Source organism: Myxine glutinosa, chromosome 3, assembly GCF_964187855.1.
Source record: "Myxine glutinosa chromosome 3, kmMyxGlut1.1, whole genome shotgun sequence".
Taxonomy (NCBI): Eukaryota; Metazoa; Chordata; class Myxini; order Myxiniformes; family Myxinidae; genus Myxine; species Myxine glutinosa.
Window position 1 is genome coordinate 145,238,535 of NC_136263.1, and position 17,069 is coordinate 145,255,603.

The following is a 17,069-nucleotide window of genomic DNA, read 5'->3' on the forward strand; positions in this document are numbered from 1 at the left end:
GCCTACTTGAGGTTGTTTCTGCCAAAGGGGGCAATACCACCTATTAGAGCCAAGGGTGTACTTACTTTTTCCACATGTGAAATTTGCATTTATGTTTATTTAAATTATACAATGGACTACAAAATGTAAATGTTTCATGATATTTGTTATATTATATCACCTTTATCTATCATTATTGTTGAAATGAAGATCAAATAGCTGTTTGTTGAAATATGTTGAAAAAGTCAAGACTTTACATGGGGTGTACTTACCTTTTTACGTGACTGTATATTGTTATGGATTCGTCACTTCTGCCTTTGTTGTTGATTATTTACTGTAGGATTTTAGTTTCAGGTAATATTGTTGTTAAGTTCTTTGTGTGAAATAGAGATGACTTTAGTAAAAGGTAAAAATAAATGTTTGTGAAGGAAAAAGGAAAAACGCAGGAAATAAACCGGAAGGGAGAGGAGGAGATCGGCAAGGAGAGGTGGAGACAGCCGTGAGTAGCATCAATGCTGCGAGCGAACTTTTTTGATATTGGTCCTGAATGAGTTGAGGCTTCCCGTGAAAGGGACTGCCCGCGACATCGTCACATATTGCGATTGCAATTAAACCTGCGTCTCAGGTTTTATTACCAAGTGTGAGCTATTGTTGGAGGAAAAGCAAGTGCTTCCATTACAGGCCGATCCACCTTTTTCTGCGTGGGGATTCGTGTACGGACTTTGGGAGTGTGACATTCTGATTTGAATTCTGATTCTGATTTGTTGTCGAACTAGCCGTCACGGATAAGATTTATCTCCGTCCTCCCAGTAATTCAAGCTCCTTGAGTTTAATTTCCCTCTGATACTCCATGTCCCATTCCTTTAAGTCCATTTCAACTTTCCTTTCTTCTGCTCTTTTCTCTTCAAGATCCTTTTCTGCTTTCCTTTCCTCTCGTTCCTTTTCTGCTTTCCTTTCCACTCGTTCCTTTTCTGCTTTCAATTCCAACTCTTTTAACCTTTCCTGGCTCTGCAGTTGCATCTCCATTTTCCGGAGCTGCATATTTCCTTTTTCCTCTGGTAACCAATCCAATGCTACCTCTTCCCATTTTCTCTCTCCCACTAAATATTCTACCACCAACGTCTGAATCTCTATCTTCTTCATATTGACTCGGGCCTCCAAGTTACAGTATTTGGCCAACATTCTAAGTTCCGATCTTTTTAACGCCTGGAACTGTGCCTCATTAGGGGACGTCACAACATTTTTACCATCAAACACCATTGTGACTATTAGTTAGCAAGCCTGTTAACCTTCACACAAAAATTGTCAAATTTGGGAATGTTAGGGAATGTCAAATTTGGGAATGTTAGGGAATGTCAAATTTGGGAATGTTAGGGAATGTAAAATCTGGGAATGTTAGGGAATTCAATCCCTGACGAGCCCCCAATTTTTGCTATGTGTTACCTCCGCAAACTCCGGTTATGGTGCCCCTCAGTGTCTCGAGAGGAATGCGGCAGAAAGATTTGTTATTTTGAGTGTTCTAATAAACCATGAAAAAACCACACCAATGCAATTGTAGAACAAAATAATTGTATTGGGAACTCTCACATACACAATAATAACACTCTTAAAGAAAGTACAATGAAAATATCACTTACATCAAATGAACAATACATGTGATGGTACCATCATTCCCCAATGCTCTCAAAGCAATAAACTCACGATACGCCAAACGTGAGTTGAATGTAACATTCCCCAAAGTCCGTGCACAGATCCCCACACTGTTTTTTTTTTTTGTATACAAGATCGAGGCTCGTGAAAGAGCGAACATTAATCACACAGAAAGACAAACCGACACATAAAACATATAACATCGGGAGCGGTAGACAAGATGGGGAGAGAGGGGGAAGGACACAAACACAACATTTGAGAGCAGGGACCGAGAGACATGGAGACATCGAGAGATCTGAGAGAGGGCGAGGGCTTTGGGGGGGGGGGGGCATGGGAAGGGGGTGGTGGGAGAGGTATAAAACATATGGACACTGCCAGGACTTCCAGGAAAGAAGTTGGAATTTCAAACAAGGTGGATCTGGGGTGAATTAGCGGGGGTAGAAAAGATCAAGGTTTTGGATGGGGGAAGATAAGAGATGGTGGTGAACAGCTGTTTTAAAGACCTGGAGGGAGGAGTGGGATTGAAGGGAGTGAGGGAGTTTGTTCCAGAGGCGGGAGAAAAGAGGAATGAAAGAGTGAGGTGAGCAGAGAGCCGAGATTTCGGCAGTTTAACCATCAGAGGGTTGCTGGCAGATCTTGTGCGACCTGTAGGAATATTTGGGGGACAGAGCACAGAGAGAGCTGGGGGTGCAAGGCCGGAGAGGAGTCGGTAGAAGACAGAAAGACCACCTACCTGCCTGCGGTGAGTGAGTGAAAGGCCCTCAGAGATAGCTTCATCGCGGGAGATTCCAATAATTCTGAAAGCTTTGGTTTCAACAGCGTGAAGCCGAGCTAGGTGTGAGGCAGGAGCACCGGCCCATAGGGGAGAACAGTATTCCATTGAGCTGCGGATGAAAGCCTTGTATGTGGTGAGGAGCTCAGGTGTGCCGAGGAAGGACTTCGCACGACGGAGGATGCCCAGTCGGCGACTGGCTTTGGAGGCCAGCTTGGAAATGTGGTTTTCCCAAGAAAGATCATGGCAGATAGTGAGACCCAAAAGCTTGAGCGACAGAACTTCTTGGAGAGGATTGTTGAGAAAGTAGATGGGAGGGTTGTCCAGTCGATCTTTTCGGAGAGACATAGTAAGAGTGTGAGATTTGTCAGGATTGAAAGACATGTTCCACTTGTTTGACCAGTCTGTGATTTTGTCCAAGTCTTCAGAGAGTGAGGAGGCTGCAGGTGGTTGAAGGTCAAAGTCATGCAGAACGGCAAATCAATAGGCAGGTATTGGCATGGCTGTGGATGAGGAGTTACGAGGTGAGAGGTTGATATGGGAATTGAGCCGATATGGAAACCAACGGCAATCAACACGATGAGGTCGATATGGAAATCCCAATGACAAACATGATGCACCAGGCGGACGGTCTTCTCGAGGGAAAATGGCGGATCGGCCTGTAATGGATGCTCTTGCTTTCATTTATTTTTTACCTGTAACTAAAGTCATCTCCATTTCACACAAAAATCTTCACAATAATATTACCTGAAACTAAAAATCCTACAAGTATATAATAACATCAAAGGCGGAAGTGACAAATCTGTGACAGTATATATGTATGTATATATATACACTACCTTTCCTGTTTCAGCATGACAATGCCCCCGTTCACAAAGCGAGGTCCATACAGAAATGGTTTGTCGAGATCGGTGTGTAAGAACTTGACTGGCCTGCACAGAGCCCTGACCTTAACCCCATCGAACACCTTTGGGATGAATTGGAATGCCGAGGGCGAGCCAGGCCATTTGCTCAACATCAGTGCCCGACCTCACGAATGCTCTTGTGGTTGAATGGAAGCAAATCCCCGCAGCAATTTTACCAACATCTAGTGGAAAGCCTTCCCAGAAGAGTGGAGGCTGTTATAGCAGCAAAGGGGGGGGGGGGGGGGGACCAACTCCATATTTATGGCAATGATTTTGGAATGAGATGTTTGATGTTCGGGTGTCCACATACTTTTGGTCATGCAGCTTTTGGTTTCAAAAGCCTTTGGCAATTTCAGATTTTCATCCCTACTGCTGTTATATACAGTCATGTGAAAAAGTAAGTACACCCCATGAAAAGTTTAGACTTTTTCAACATATTTCAACATACAGCTATTTGATTTTCATTTCAACAATATTGATAGATAAAGGTGACATAATATAACAAATATCATGAAACATTTACATTTTGTAGTCCATTGTATAATTTAAATAAACATAAATGCAAATTTCACATGTGGAAAAAGTATGTACACCCCTACATTTATCACTACTTCAAATACGCAAAATTAGAATCAGGTGCACCAGCTCAGGTGCAAATGATTAGAACATCATTAGAGAGGATCTTGGAGGAACCTGTCTTATTTAAACCTCAGACATTTAGTTTGGTTTGCTCTTTGTTGTTGAAGTGTGTGGCGTCACCATGCCCAGATCAAAAGAGCTCCCTGAGGCCTTCAGAAACAAGGTTATGGATGCCTACGAGTCTGGGAAGGGATTTAAAAAGATCTCCAAACAATTTGAAATCGATCCTTCGACTGTCCAGAAGATCATCTACAAGTGGAGAAGATTCCAAACATCTGCCTACTTGTTCAGGCCAGGCCGCGCCAGCAAGTTCAGCCTGAGAGCAGACCGCAAGATGCTGAAAGAAGTCTCTAAGAACCCCAGAAGGTCATCACTGGACCTACAGGTAACTCTTGCCACTGTTGATGTCAAAGTGCACGAGTCTACCATGAGAAAGAGGCTGCACAAATTTGATCTACATGGGAGGTGTGCCAGGAGGAAACCTTTTCTGTGCAGAAAGAACATCAGGGCAAGACTAAAGTTTGCCAATGAACACCTAGGCAAAGACCAGCACTTCTGGAACAATGTGTTCTGGACAGATGAGTCAAAGGTAGAGCTATTTAGCCACAGTACCAGAAGACATGTTTGGCGAAAACCAAAGACAGCATTTGACAACAAGAACCTGATACCAACTGTAAAGCATGGTGGTGGAAATATTATGGTTTGGGGCAGCTTTGCTGCATCAGGGTCTGGGTAGCTCACCATCATAGAATCCACTATGAATTCTAAATTGTACCAGAGGGTGCTTGAGGATAATGTGAGGCCATCTGTCAGAAAGTTGAAGCTCAACGAAAGGTGGACCTTGCAACATGACAACGACCCTAAACATACCAGTAAATCCACCAAGGAATGGCTGAAAGGAAAGAAATGGAGGGTTCTGGAATGGCCAAGTCAAAGCCCGGATCTAAATCCCATCGAGATGTTGTGGGGGGATTTGAAACGAGCTGTGCATACAAGAAACCCCTCAAACATCGCACAGGTGAAAGAATTCTGCATGGAGGAGTGGGCAAAAATTTCTCCCAGTTGATGTTAGAGACTGGTAGACAGTTATAAGAAACGCCTACTTGAGGTTGTTTCTGCCAAAGGGGGCAATACCACCTATGAGAGCCAAGGGTGTACTTACTTTTTCCACATGCGAAATTTGCATTTATGTTTATTTAAATTATACAATGGACTACAAAATGTAAATGTTTCATGATATTTGTTATATTATATCACCTTTATCTATCAATATTGTTGAAATGAAGATCAAATAGCTGTATGTTGAAATATGTTGAAAAAGTACAAACTTTACATGGGGTGTACTTTCTTTTTCACATGACTGTATATAACGCAGTGGGGATGAAAATCTGAAATTGCCAAGGCTCTTGAAATGAAACACCTGGAGATACAACTTAGTTCTGTATTTGATTCCACCCTTTGTTTTATGATACTGTCCACATTATTCCCAGGCCCTTGCTCATTTCAGCTGTGGAGCGTAATCGTCCCTCGATTGGTCAAGCTTGCAGAGGATATTACTTGGTTCTGATAAGTTTCAACTCTCAGTCCAGACTGATTACAGCTGTTTCCTTTTGAACCAGGCTATGTGTTTTGTCCATCTGTCCACACATTCACGTTGGTAGAATCACAGTGGGAAATGTTTGTCAGGCATTTATATGGAGGGTTTTTTTGTATTAACCATTTTGATTTTAATAGGTTTTTCACAACCCTAACCTTCCAAAACTATTCCCCTTATCAGATATTGGAGGGAAAACACTGTTATGGGAATTATAAAAAGTAAAAAAAAATTTTTTTAACAATATGTGCATCAATGCCTCGATAAGACATCTGCGACAGCATTCAAATTAAATCATTGAAAGAAAATCCAGTTCACATAATTTTACCCCTGCAATTTGAAAACGTTTACCTACATTTTTAATGAAATATATGTACCGAGCTAATAACTATTCAAGGAGTAATGTGTGAATAGATGGTGCAGATGTTGCTTCAACCGCATCAGATATCACCATGCGGAATTAGAATATTGCATTGACAAAATATTTTCTGTATTTTCTCTTCTTCTTTAACATGATGAAGTATTTCTATAATTATCCGTTATTAATTTGAAGATGTGTTAATGGGAAATACCCTCTGTTCGGATGTCACTGGTGATTAAAACGAAATAAAATCGATAAATATCGACTTCGTCAACATGGGGGTGCTTTTTGGGCATTCGTTGGTCTACAAGAGCTTCACATTGCTGTTGTTGTTGTTGTTGTCACCGTTGTTGGGTTCTTTATTGGGGGTCGATCTTTCAAATGTGCACCCATTAGTCGGACAGATGCCGGACCCCATCCACATCTGTCGCTTGACTCCACCCATCATAGCACCGAGACAAAAAATACGGCCGCCATTTTGGATTTCTGGTGGGCCGAACACATTAGACCTGTCGGCCTCTCCTGGTTATACACTGCTAAAAATGTAATCATATGTCGAATAATATTAAGGTTTAATCAAGCCCGTCAAAATGCACGGTATGTCAGAATGCATGGTAATCTAATCAAGCGTTATGTTACACAAATTACGAAAACCTTTGGCTTTATACCAATGCATACAATTATATATTTCTATGTAAATATATATATATATATATATATATATATATATATATATATATATATGTACATATACATATATATATATATATACATACATACATACATATACATATATATATATATTCTGTTACGTGGTCCCCACGGTGACTACCTGGTCTCGGTGACCCCCGGACCGTGAGAGGACCTTCGCCAGAAAGTAGTATTATCTATGCGCTCTCGCAACGCAATCCCTATGAATTCCACCCAAGAGAAACTGATGTTCAATGATATATTTCCAGGGTAAGGATATTATACAAGGTCAAGGATACAATCACGGATATTTTCCCCGAGCAATCAACAACAAACAACCAGGCACAATCAATATTACAACCATGTACACTCATCTACACAAACTCTAAGATGGCCATCTTATACATTCCTCACGTGAGCCCCACTCCTGACTCCCTCCGTGGTCAATGTCTCTCCTCTCCGCACACGGGCGGTTGCACGAACCCCGGGCGGACGTGCTCCCAACGTGCCGTCTCGTACCGGGGCAGCTGCTGCGGCGCACCTCCTTGCCAAGCCACGGGGCACCCAGCGCGGCTTCCAACGTGCGCGAGGCCCCAAGTGCGACCCGTACGCGTCCTTGTAGACGGGGCAAAAACCCAGCGCGGCTTCCGACGCGAGCGAGGCCCAACGTGCGGACCCGTACGCGTCTTTGTAGACGGGGCAAACTGTCCCGGACGCTTGGTTTCGTGCACGAACTCACGGTGACAACTTAATATACTACACACGGAAGCAAAGACCTGCATGGTAATTCACATACATTCACATAAATATGTAACAATATATATATACATATATAAAATTTAGCCTAAAATTCTTAACCAACTGAGAATTTGAGTCCAAAGAGTTCTGAACCTACAGGGATCTCTAACTTGGCATTATGAACAAACTGCGACCTTTAATATAAAGATATAATTTTGAAGGAAATTTTTATATATATTATATATATATAAATTTATTATATAAATTATACATATACATATTATATATATGTATATATATATATATATATGTTATATATATTTATATATATATATATATATATATATTATATATATATGTATGTTATATATTATATAAATTTATATATATATATGTATGTATATGTGTATATATATGTATATGTATATATATGTGTATGTGTATATATATGTATATGTATAAATATATATATGTCTATATGTATATGTGTGTATGTATATATGTATATGTATATGTATATGTATATGTATATATATATATATATATATATATATATATATATATATATATATATATATATATATATATATATATACTAGCTTGGCTCGGCTCGGCTCGCTGCGCTCGCCTCACCAAGCGTCGTTACTGAGGAACGGGCTTATTTTAGCTGAGGATAATGACTGTACCTGAGTTGCTGTGTTGTCATGATTTACACCAATCATAATACAAACAATTATTTTGCATAAATGTATTTGTTGTGTTTGTGATATTACATTTTTATAGTCAATTTAGGTTGAATGTTGTTTTTTTTCAAGAAGAACCCATCAGCACATACATAGGGGAGGTGTAGGTGAAGACTTGAAGTTTGGGACGATTACACCTCACCACCAAGTAATTTAAAACACCTCACCACCAAGTAATTTAAAACACCTCACAGCCATAAAACACGTTATAAAAACACCTCACCACCACTAAATTAAAAACACCTCACATCCATTAAACACGTTATAAAAACACCTCACCACCACGAAATTAAAAACACCTCACAGCCATGAAACACGTTATAAAAACACCTCACCACCACTAAATTAAAAACACCTCACAGCCATGAAACACGTTATAAAAACACCTCACCACCACGAAATTAAAAACACCTCACAGCCATGAAACACGTTATAAAAACACCTCACAGCCATAAAACACGTAATAAAAACACCTCACCACCACAAAATTATAAACACCTCACAGCCATAAAACACGTAATAAAAACACCTCACAGCCACTAAATTAAAAACACCTCACAGCCATAAAACACGTAATAAAAACACCTCTCAGCCACGAAATTAAAAATACCTCACCACCACGTCATTTAAAAATACCTCACCACCACGTCATTTAAAAACACCTCACCACCACATATTTAAAAACACCTCACCACCACATATTTAAAAACACCTCACCACCACGTAATTATAAATACTTCACCACCACATAATTCAAAACACCTCACCACCACGTAATTCAAAACACCTCACCACCACATCATTTAAAAACACCTCACCACCACATAATTCAAAATACCTCACCACCACGTGATTCAAAACCACCACAACGTTATTAAAAACACTTCACAACCACGGAAACAAAAGTTTGAGGGAGTCGTTAAGTGACAACACAGACACTGCCCAGATGTGTAGATATATAGATAAATGATTGTACCCGAGTTGCCGTTTTGTCATTGTTTAAACCAATCATAATTCAAACAATTATTTTGCACAAATGTATTCGTAATATACGTGATATCACATTTTATAAACAATTGAAGTTGAAAAAAAAAAATTCAAAAAAAAATTCAAAAAATAAATAAATAAAAAATTGGAAATTTTTTCAAAAGAAATACCCTTAGGACATACCGACGGGAGAGATATGTGCATTCCAGAAGTTTGGTACGATTTCACAAAAGTTTGAGAAAGTAGTTCAGTGACAAGACAACACAACACAAGACAACACAGGACAGGACAGACGCTGCACAGATATATATATATATATATATATATATATATATATATGATTTCAGCAAATATCGCACATCCTGTCTATCTACCTGAGTGCTCGCTTTTCACTCATGCACACTCCGTTTCGCTTGTTCTCCCTCCACCTCTGGAAGCACGCTACGAGTTCTGTCAAAGTTTTCCTTCCGCTCTATAATGTAGCATCACATCGCCACGTCGTGTCATTCCCCATCCCGACTCGTGATTTCTTCTCTGTTCGCCTCGTCTCTCTGCGCCTATTAATTTTCAATTGTTCAGCACCACTTGCCCTTGTTACTCATAACTCATTTTCAGTATCCATCTTTTATCCCTTACAACTCTCCCCTGAATTAATAGATCTCTGCATCATGAGCAAATTTACCTCTCACATCGTGTACCCTGTATTATTTATTGAAAGGAAAAGCAGTCCGTTTGGGACAAGACATTTTGTGACGAGTGTTGATAATAAATTTGAGAAGCATTACGCAGTTATTTCGTTTCTTCGTACTTACTGGAAAATCCTTCCACTAACAGGGAAATGATTTATCTCTTGTTTGGAGTCAGAATCCACAAACCAAGTCTTTCAAGGTCACTGGGGGTGGCCTTTGAGTGGCATTTATAGATTAATGCGGAATTTTGTTTCACAGAGTGGAAATGGTGCCCAAGTTCTATATGTGGGTTTTGAGAAAAGTAGTCTTTGTGATATAGATGTCGCAAGAGATAGATTCTTACATTGCATTAATCATTCGTCGCTTCGTGCCTTTGATTATCCAATGCGCGAATGGGCATTATCCAATGCGCGCATCTTATCCAATGCGCGCATCTTCTCTGTTGTTCTGCGTGTTTTGTTATGGAATAGCAAGTCAAGGCGTAAAGTTTTAGTTCCCAATCGCAAGTATCAGAAAAAAAATAAAAAATTAAATGTAGCAGCTACGCGTCTCAATTTAAGCTGAGCGAACAAGTAGAGAGAATAGAAAAATTCCATCAACGCTGTGGTTGTGAGGAGGCGGCCAAGTAATCGCCCCGCAGGGATTCTCGTGGCTCTTTGCCCACCGTAGAACTCAGATGGCTTCACCTCCTGGAAAACTTTGTATGTGTTCGACTTCCCGGAACCTCACATCAAATGCCCTCCCCAATCCCCCTCTGCACGACGCACCCCCCCGCAACCCCCTACTCTTCAGATGAGTCTGGTTTGGTTGAACATGGGATTCATAATTCCGCCTGTTATTCCTCGACTCGCAGCTTGACATTCTATTGCTATCTCGTACTGGCTAAAAGTCTTAGGACTTTGCAAGTGTTTTGGAGCCGATCGCATGGCATTTGTAATTGGGAGTAGGTGTTTCCAAATGCTTTATTGAAAACGAGCATAATTTTAGATTTCAATTAAAAATAAATTAAAGCTTTAAAAACAAAACTCGTCCATTTTGTTTTTGCGCCATTCTTTTGCAATAGGTGTAATGTTATAAGGTTGACAAAGTATAGGATATATATGTATATATATAAGATGTGGTTTCGTAATGATTTGATTCCACCCACCATAACACCGAGTATCCGCCATCTCAAAAAATTAACTGCATAATCCAAAAATACCACGTTAATATCAGATTATTCATGAAACACTCAGCTGGTTAACCACTGAACTTTCAATAGAAGACAATCTACCTCGTCTAGTGTAGTTGTGGAAACATTCGACAGGTTGTGGACGCACTTTCTCACAACGTCAGAGCTATGGGGCACTCGGGAGAAGTCAATAAAGGAGTCAAGGTGAAACCCAATGCTGAACAGGTCACCCACCGCTCCTTCACAGAATACTCAACTGAAGACGATCTGGGTAGAAATTTGGAATTTGTTCACGATGCCGGTGATAACTCGTCTCCTCTTCGTGAAAGACGCAGACGGATCTTTGACGTCCGCCAACTAATGCAGGCAGGAGGGGACACCCAGTGTGACGCCCCTTTGATGGATGGCACACACATTGATGAAACACCAGGATGGCATTTTATAGCTGGGTGGAGATTGAAACCCAGACGGGACAACTCAGAGGTGAGTATACATACCTCGAGGGTATCCTTCCATCCCTCCAAAGTTTATGGTTAACTCTTAAATGCCTTGGGGCAAATGTTGATGGATTTTAGAATCTTGCCATTTAGAGGCTGTTGCACCCCTTCATCCACATGATCTTGTAAACATAATATTGGTCTACTCTTGAGACCCTTACTACAGGAGTTTAATTCTGCCGGGTATCCGCCACCCACCCATAACCTTCTATGAACAAGTGAATAATCTGTTTTTCTACCCCTAATGGACATGGTCATGAGTGACAACATGTTGACTACAAGATTGGAGAACATCATAAAAGGTATATTGATAATAAAAAAAAATAGCCCCATGTGGGCTGACGGTCATCTCTTGAGGTTGTAGTGCAGACCATTGTTGATTTTGGGGGACCCCCCCCCCCCCCTGGAGGCTTCCCAGATCTGAAAGCAAAACATCTAAGAATGGGCATTCCTGCGGACCATTGAGTGGAAGGGCTGTCTCGGATTTCAGAGCAATCGGTTGGTAAATAAGGGACGAGTGTGGTCGGAAGTTTGGGGGTTAACCCACCTTGGGAGCCCTCATGATTCAAAGGTGAAAAATATGAAATCGGAAAATGTAAGACTCAGCGATCCTGCAGACTATAGTGTAGAAGAGCTGTATCGGGGTTTCTGGCAATCAGTTAGTAAACTACATGGTATTCATAGAATACTTACCATGTGGTCAACTTGGTGCGAGCCAACTCTTCTGTTTTTGAACGTTTTTTTTCTTTGATCCAATATGTTCGCCAGACCACGTGAGCGATGACATCATAAATTTCTATTCTCTAATATAATTGTTGCATAGATCACGCTCAATAAATTTTTAACTGATCAGAGTAAGCGTTGTCCCTGTCGAATTATGACGTCATAATTATGGCACCAATGATGTCATCGTTAACAACACCGTCATCGTCCCCATATGGAGTTTTTGCAATTAGCCACATTTCAATTTTTTCCATAAAGCGGTTTTGGAGAAATAAAGGTGCAACATTTTTCGTTTTTTCCAAGATGACGCCTGTACCACATGACGTATGACATCATGATTATCATTAAAATGTTCTAAAAGAGGAGGCGCCCCTATGGTGAAAATTTCGTGTCCATCAGACCAACAGTTGCTGAAAAAAAAATCATAATGATCGGATAAGTGTTGTATTTGTCGAATTATGACGTCATAAAGAAGGCACGGATGACATTATCATGAACCGAAGTTATTCCCCATGGGGAGTAGTTGACAATGAGCCAGGTCTCAATTTTTTCGATGGAGTGGTTTCAGAGATATATTGGTGTGACGTTTTTCCAAGATGGCGCTTGTACCACGTGACTTATGACTTCATAGTTATCATTAAAATGTTCTACAGGAGGAGGCCCTCCTATGGTGAAAATTTCGTGTCAATCGGACCAAGAATTGCAGAGAAAAAAAATTCATACTGATCAATCAAGCGTTGTACTTGTCGAATTATGACGTGATAATAAGGTACCATAACATCATCATTAACATATCTTATTCCCCAAGGGGAGTCGTTCACAATGAGCTGTGCTTCGATTTTTTCCATGGAGCGGTTTCAGAGATATCGAGGTGCTACTTTTGTCGGTTTTTCCAAGATGGCGCCTGTACCACGTGACCTATGACATCACAATTATCATTTAGAAAATCGACAGGAGGAGCCGCTCATATTCTGAGAATTTTGTGTCCATTGGACTAACAGTTGCAGAGGATTTTTTTTTCATACTGATCAGATCTCGCGTTGTACTTGTCGAATTATGACGTCATAATTAAGGCACCGATGACATCATCAACATATCTTGTTCTCCATTGGGAGTACTTGACAATGAGCCATGTTTCAATTTTTTCCATTGAGTGGTTTGGGAGATATAGAGGCGTAACGTTTTTCCAAGATGTCATCTGTACAACGTGACATATGACGTCATATTTATGAATGAAAAAAATATACAGGCGGAGGCACTCCTATGGTAAAACTTTCGTGCCAATTGGACCAACGTTTGCCGAGAAAATGAATTTTAAAAATTCAGAAACTTACGCACGCATGTGCGCATTCGAATGCTTAACCGTGCTTTTCGCTTCGCGAGCGCGGGGTAATAAGGGATACGTATAGGTCCAAACTTTGGAGGGTTACCCCTCCTGGGAGACGCCATGATCCGAAATCGAAAAATCTAAGCCTGAACGATTGTGTGGGCTACTGTATTGTATTAATGTGCCAAGTTTCAAAACAATCAACCAGGTGATAAGGGAGAAGAAGCAAAATTAGGAAAAAGTTAACGGGCAGACAGATGGACGAACAGACATCTGGACATCACGACCCATTTAAAAAGTTCATTTCTTCGAGAATCGAGATGAGATGACGTAAAAATCATTTATCAGCCTCTAATGTTTTCATTATTATTTTAAGTTGGATGTTTTGGAAAAGTGATCCATTAAATACGAGTTGGGGATGGCAGAATAGTGCAAAGGTAACATACCAACTTTTGAGCTGCCTCATCTGGGTCCGAGTTCCAAACTGACCATCAACTGTCGGATTGGTGCTTCACATGAAGGGCGTTGTGTCGTCCCTCGGACAGACATGAGGCTGGATGTCGATCCGCCCTACTGCCAATATCTGGTGGGCATTTCTGACGTCACAGTTCCTTTAGTTGGTACAACAGGATGGTGCAGAGGTAGAACACCTACCCTCGGGCTATCTGGTCCTGATTTGATACCTGACCCGACTATAAACTGTCAGATTGGTGCTTCGCATTCGGTCTGCTGCATCACAGGCTGCACCGGCCGCCCTCGGATGGGCCTTAAGCTGAGGGTCTACCTGCAAGCATTACTTGGTGGACATTATTGATCCCACGGTGCCTTTCGACACAGAATAGGTGATTTATAGGCGGCACTGCGGCGAAATCCCAAAATTCCTGCTTGAACCAACTGCAGTCACTGGCTTCATGAAAGACATGGGCCAAATGTACGCGCTCAAGGAGCCGCCACCCTCAACTTAATGGGAAATGGCATAGGGAGAGAGTGCCTTTCATTATGTGTTCACATCCTGGCAATATTCCAAATTCCTGCCCTTACCTATACACGGGAAACTCACCAGCCTCTGATGTGTGCCTCCAAAAAAAAATGATGCAACCAGCAGCCGGGTGCCGCCTCTGAATAATTATGGTATTAAAGTATCCTTTTCTTGGTAGTTGGCAGAAACATGGCATTCATGGAGCGGGATGTATTTGATTTCCAGAAGGGAAGTTTTTTTCATGGACACATCGTCGCAGATATCGGTTCGGCCGATTTCATCTGGTTCCCAATTCACCATCCCGATTTCATCTAGTTCCCGATTAACCATCCAGATTTCATCTAGTTCCCGATTCACTATCCCGATTTCATCTAGTTCCCGATTCACCATCCCGATTTCATCTAGTTCCCGATTCACTATCCCCATTTCATCTAGTTCCCGATTCACAATCCCGATTTCATCAAGTTCCCGATTCGCCATCCCGATTTAATCTAGTTCCCGATTCACCATCCCGATTTCATATAGTTCCAGATTCACCATCCCAATTTCATCTAGTTCCCGATTCACCATCCCGATTTCATCTATTTCCCGATTCACCATCCTGATTTCATCTAGTTCCCGATTCACCATCCCAATTTCATCTAGTTCCCAATTCACCATCCCGATTTCATCTAGTTCCCGATTCACCATCCCGATTTCATTTAGTTCCCGATTCACCATCCCAATTTCATCTAGTTGCCGATTCACCATCCCGGTTTCATCAAGTTCCCGATTCGCCATCCCGATTTCATCTAGTTCCCGATTCACCATCCCGATTTCATATAGTTCCCGATTAACCATCCCCATTTCATCTAGTTCCCGATTCACCATCCCCATTTCATCTAGTTCCCGATTCACCATCCCAATTTCTTCTAGTTCCCGATTTCATCTAGTTCCCGATTAACCATCCCCATTTCATCTAGTTCCCGATTCACCATCCCAATTTCTTCTAGTTCCCGATTTCATCTAGTTCCCGATTCACCATCCCGATTTCATCTAATTCCCGATTCACCATCCCGATTTCATCTAGTTCCCGATTCACCATCCCAATTTCATCTATTTCCTTATTCACCATCCCGATTTCATCTCGTTCCCGATTCACCATTCCGATTTCATCTCGTTCCTGATTCACCATCCCGATTTCATCTAGTTCCCCATTCACCATCCCAATTTCATCTAGTTCCAGATTCACCATCCCAATTTCATCTAGATCCCGATTCACCATCCAAATTTCATATAGTTCCCTATTCACCATCCAGATTTCATCGAGTTCCCGATTCACCATCTCGATTTCATCTAGTTCCCGATTCACCATCCCAATTTCATCTATCTCCCGATTCACCATCCCAATTTCATCTAGTTCCCGATTCACCATCCCGATTTCATCTAGTTCCCGATTCACCATCCTGATTTCATCTAGTTCCCGATTCACCATCCCAATTTCGTGTATTTCCCGATTCACCATCCCAATTTCATCTAGTTCCCAATTCACCATCCCCATTTCATCTAGTTCCCAATTCACCATCCCCATTTCATCTAGTTCCCGATTCACCATCGTGATTTCATCTAGTTCCCAATTCACCATCCCCATTTCATCTAGTTCCCGATTCACCATCGTGATTTCATCTAGTTCCCGATTCACCATCCCGATTTCATCTAGTTCCTGATTCACCAGCCCAATTTCATCTAGTTCCCGATTCACCATCCCAATTTCATCGAGTTCCCGATTCACCATCCCAATTTCATCTAGTTCCCAATTCACCATCCCCATTTCATCTAGTTCCCGATTCACCATCGTGATTTCATCTAGTTCCCGATTCACCATCCCGATTTCATCTAGTTCCCGATTCACCATCCCGATTTCATCTAGTTCCCGATTCACCATCCCGATTTCTAGGACATATGAAGCCTTTATTTTATATAGATATATTTTTGTATGCATGATCGAGGCTCATGTAAGAGCTAACATTGATCACAAAAAGACAAACTGACACATAAAACATAAAACATATGATCAAGGGAGTGAGAGAACAAGATGGGGAGAGAAAGGGAAACTAGCCTTTGTAAAGTGAAATTTAATATACTAGCAACGATACCCGCCCTATGGGCGGGGCTTCAATTGGGAGGCCCAAATGAAAAGGCCAAATATCAGAAATTGAAGGCTTTTTTTATTTTAAACGATTCATATAAACATCCGTTGAATCATATCACACGCAAATCATCAAAATCTAAACAGTATCCTTAGAATTTCAATAAAAGCCACATCACTGTTTATATCGATAAATATTATTCCATCGTGTTTCAAATCGTGTTCGATACACTATGATCGTGATGATCGTGATCGTGAATCGTGATCGATAATCGTGTTCACAATCGCTACATCGTATGCACTCCCGATACATGTACCAAATTCCCGATACGTGTAACTGTACCAAATCAAAAGTTAAAAGGATTTTGAGCCGATAGCTGTTCCGGCCTTGGCAAAATCGATGGAGACAGCGATCTGTTAGTGATCGATGGAGACATGTTGCTTTCCCGGGTGCCGCACAAACGGCTGCACCGATCACGCGGCATCCGGGAAAGCAA

At 41.2% G+C, this 17,069-nt stretch overlaps 1 long non-coding RNA gene across 1 annotated transcript in view; it reads left to right on the plus strand.

Moving 5' to 3' along the window:
- The window catches only part of LOC137416858 (uncharacterized), a 226,172-nt gene that overhangs the window by 92,894 nt on the left and 116,209 nt on the right, over positions 1 to 17,069 (plus strand). The gene's annotated exons all lie outside the window — the stretch shown is intronic.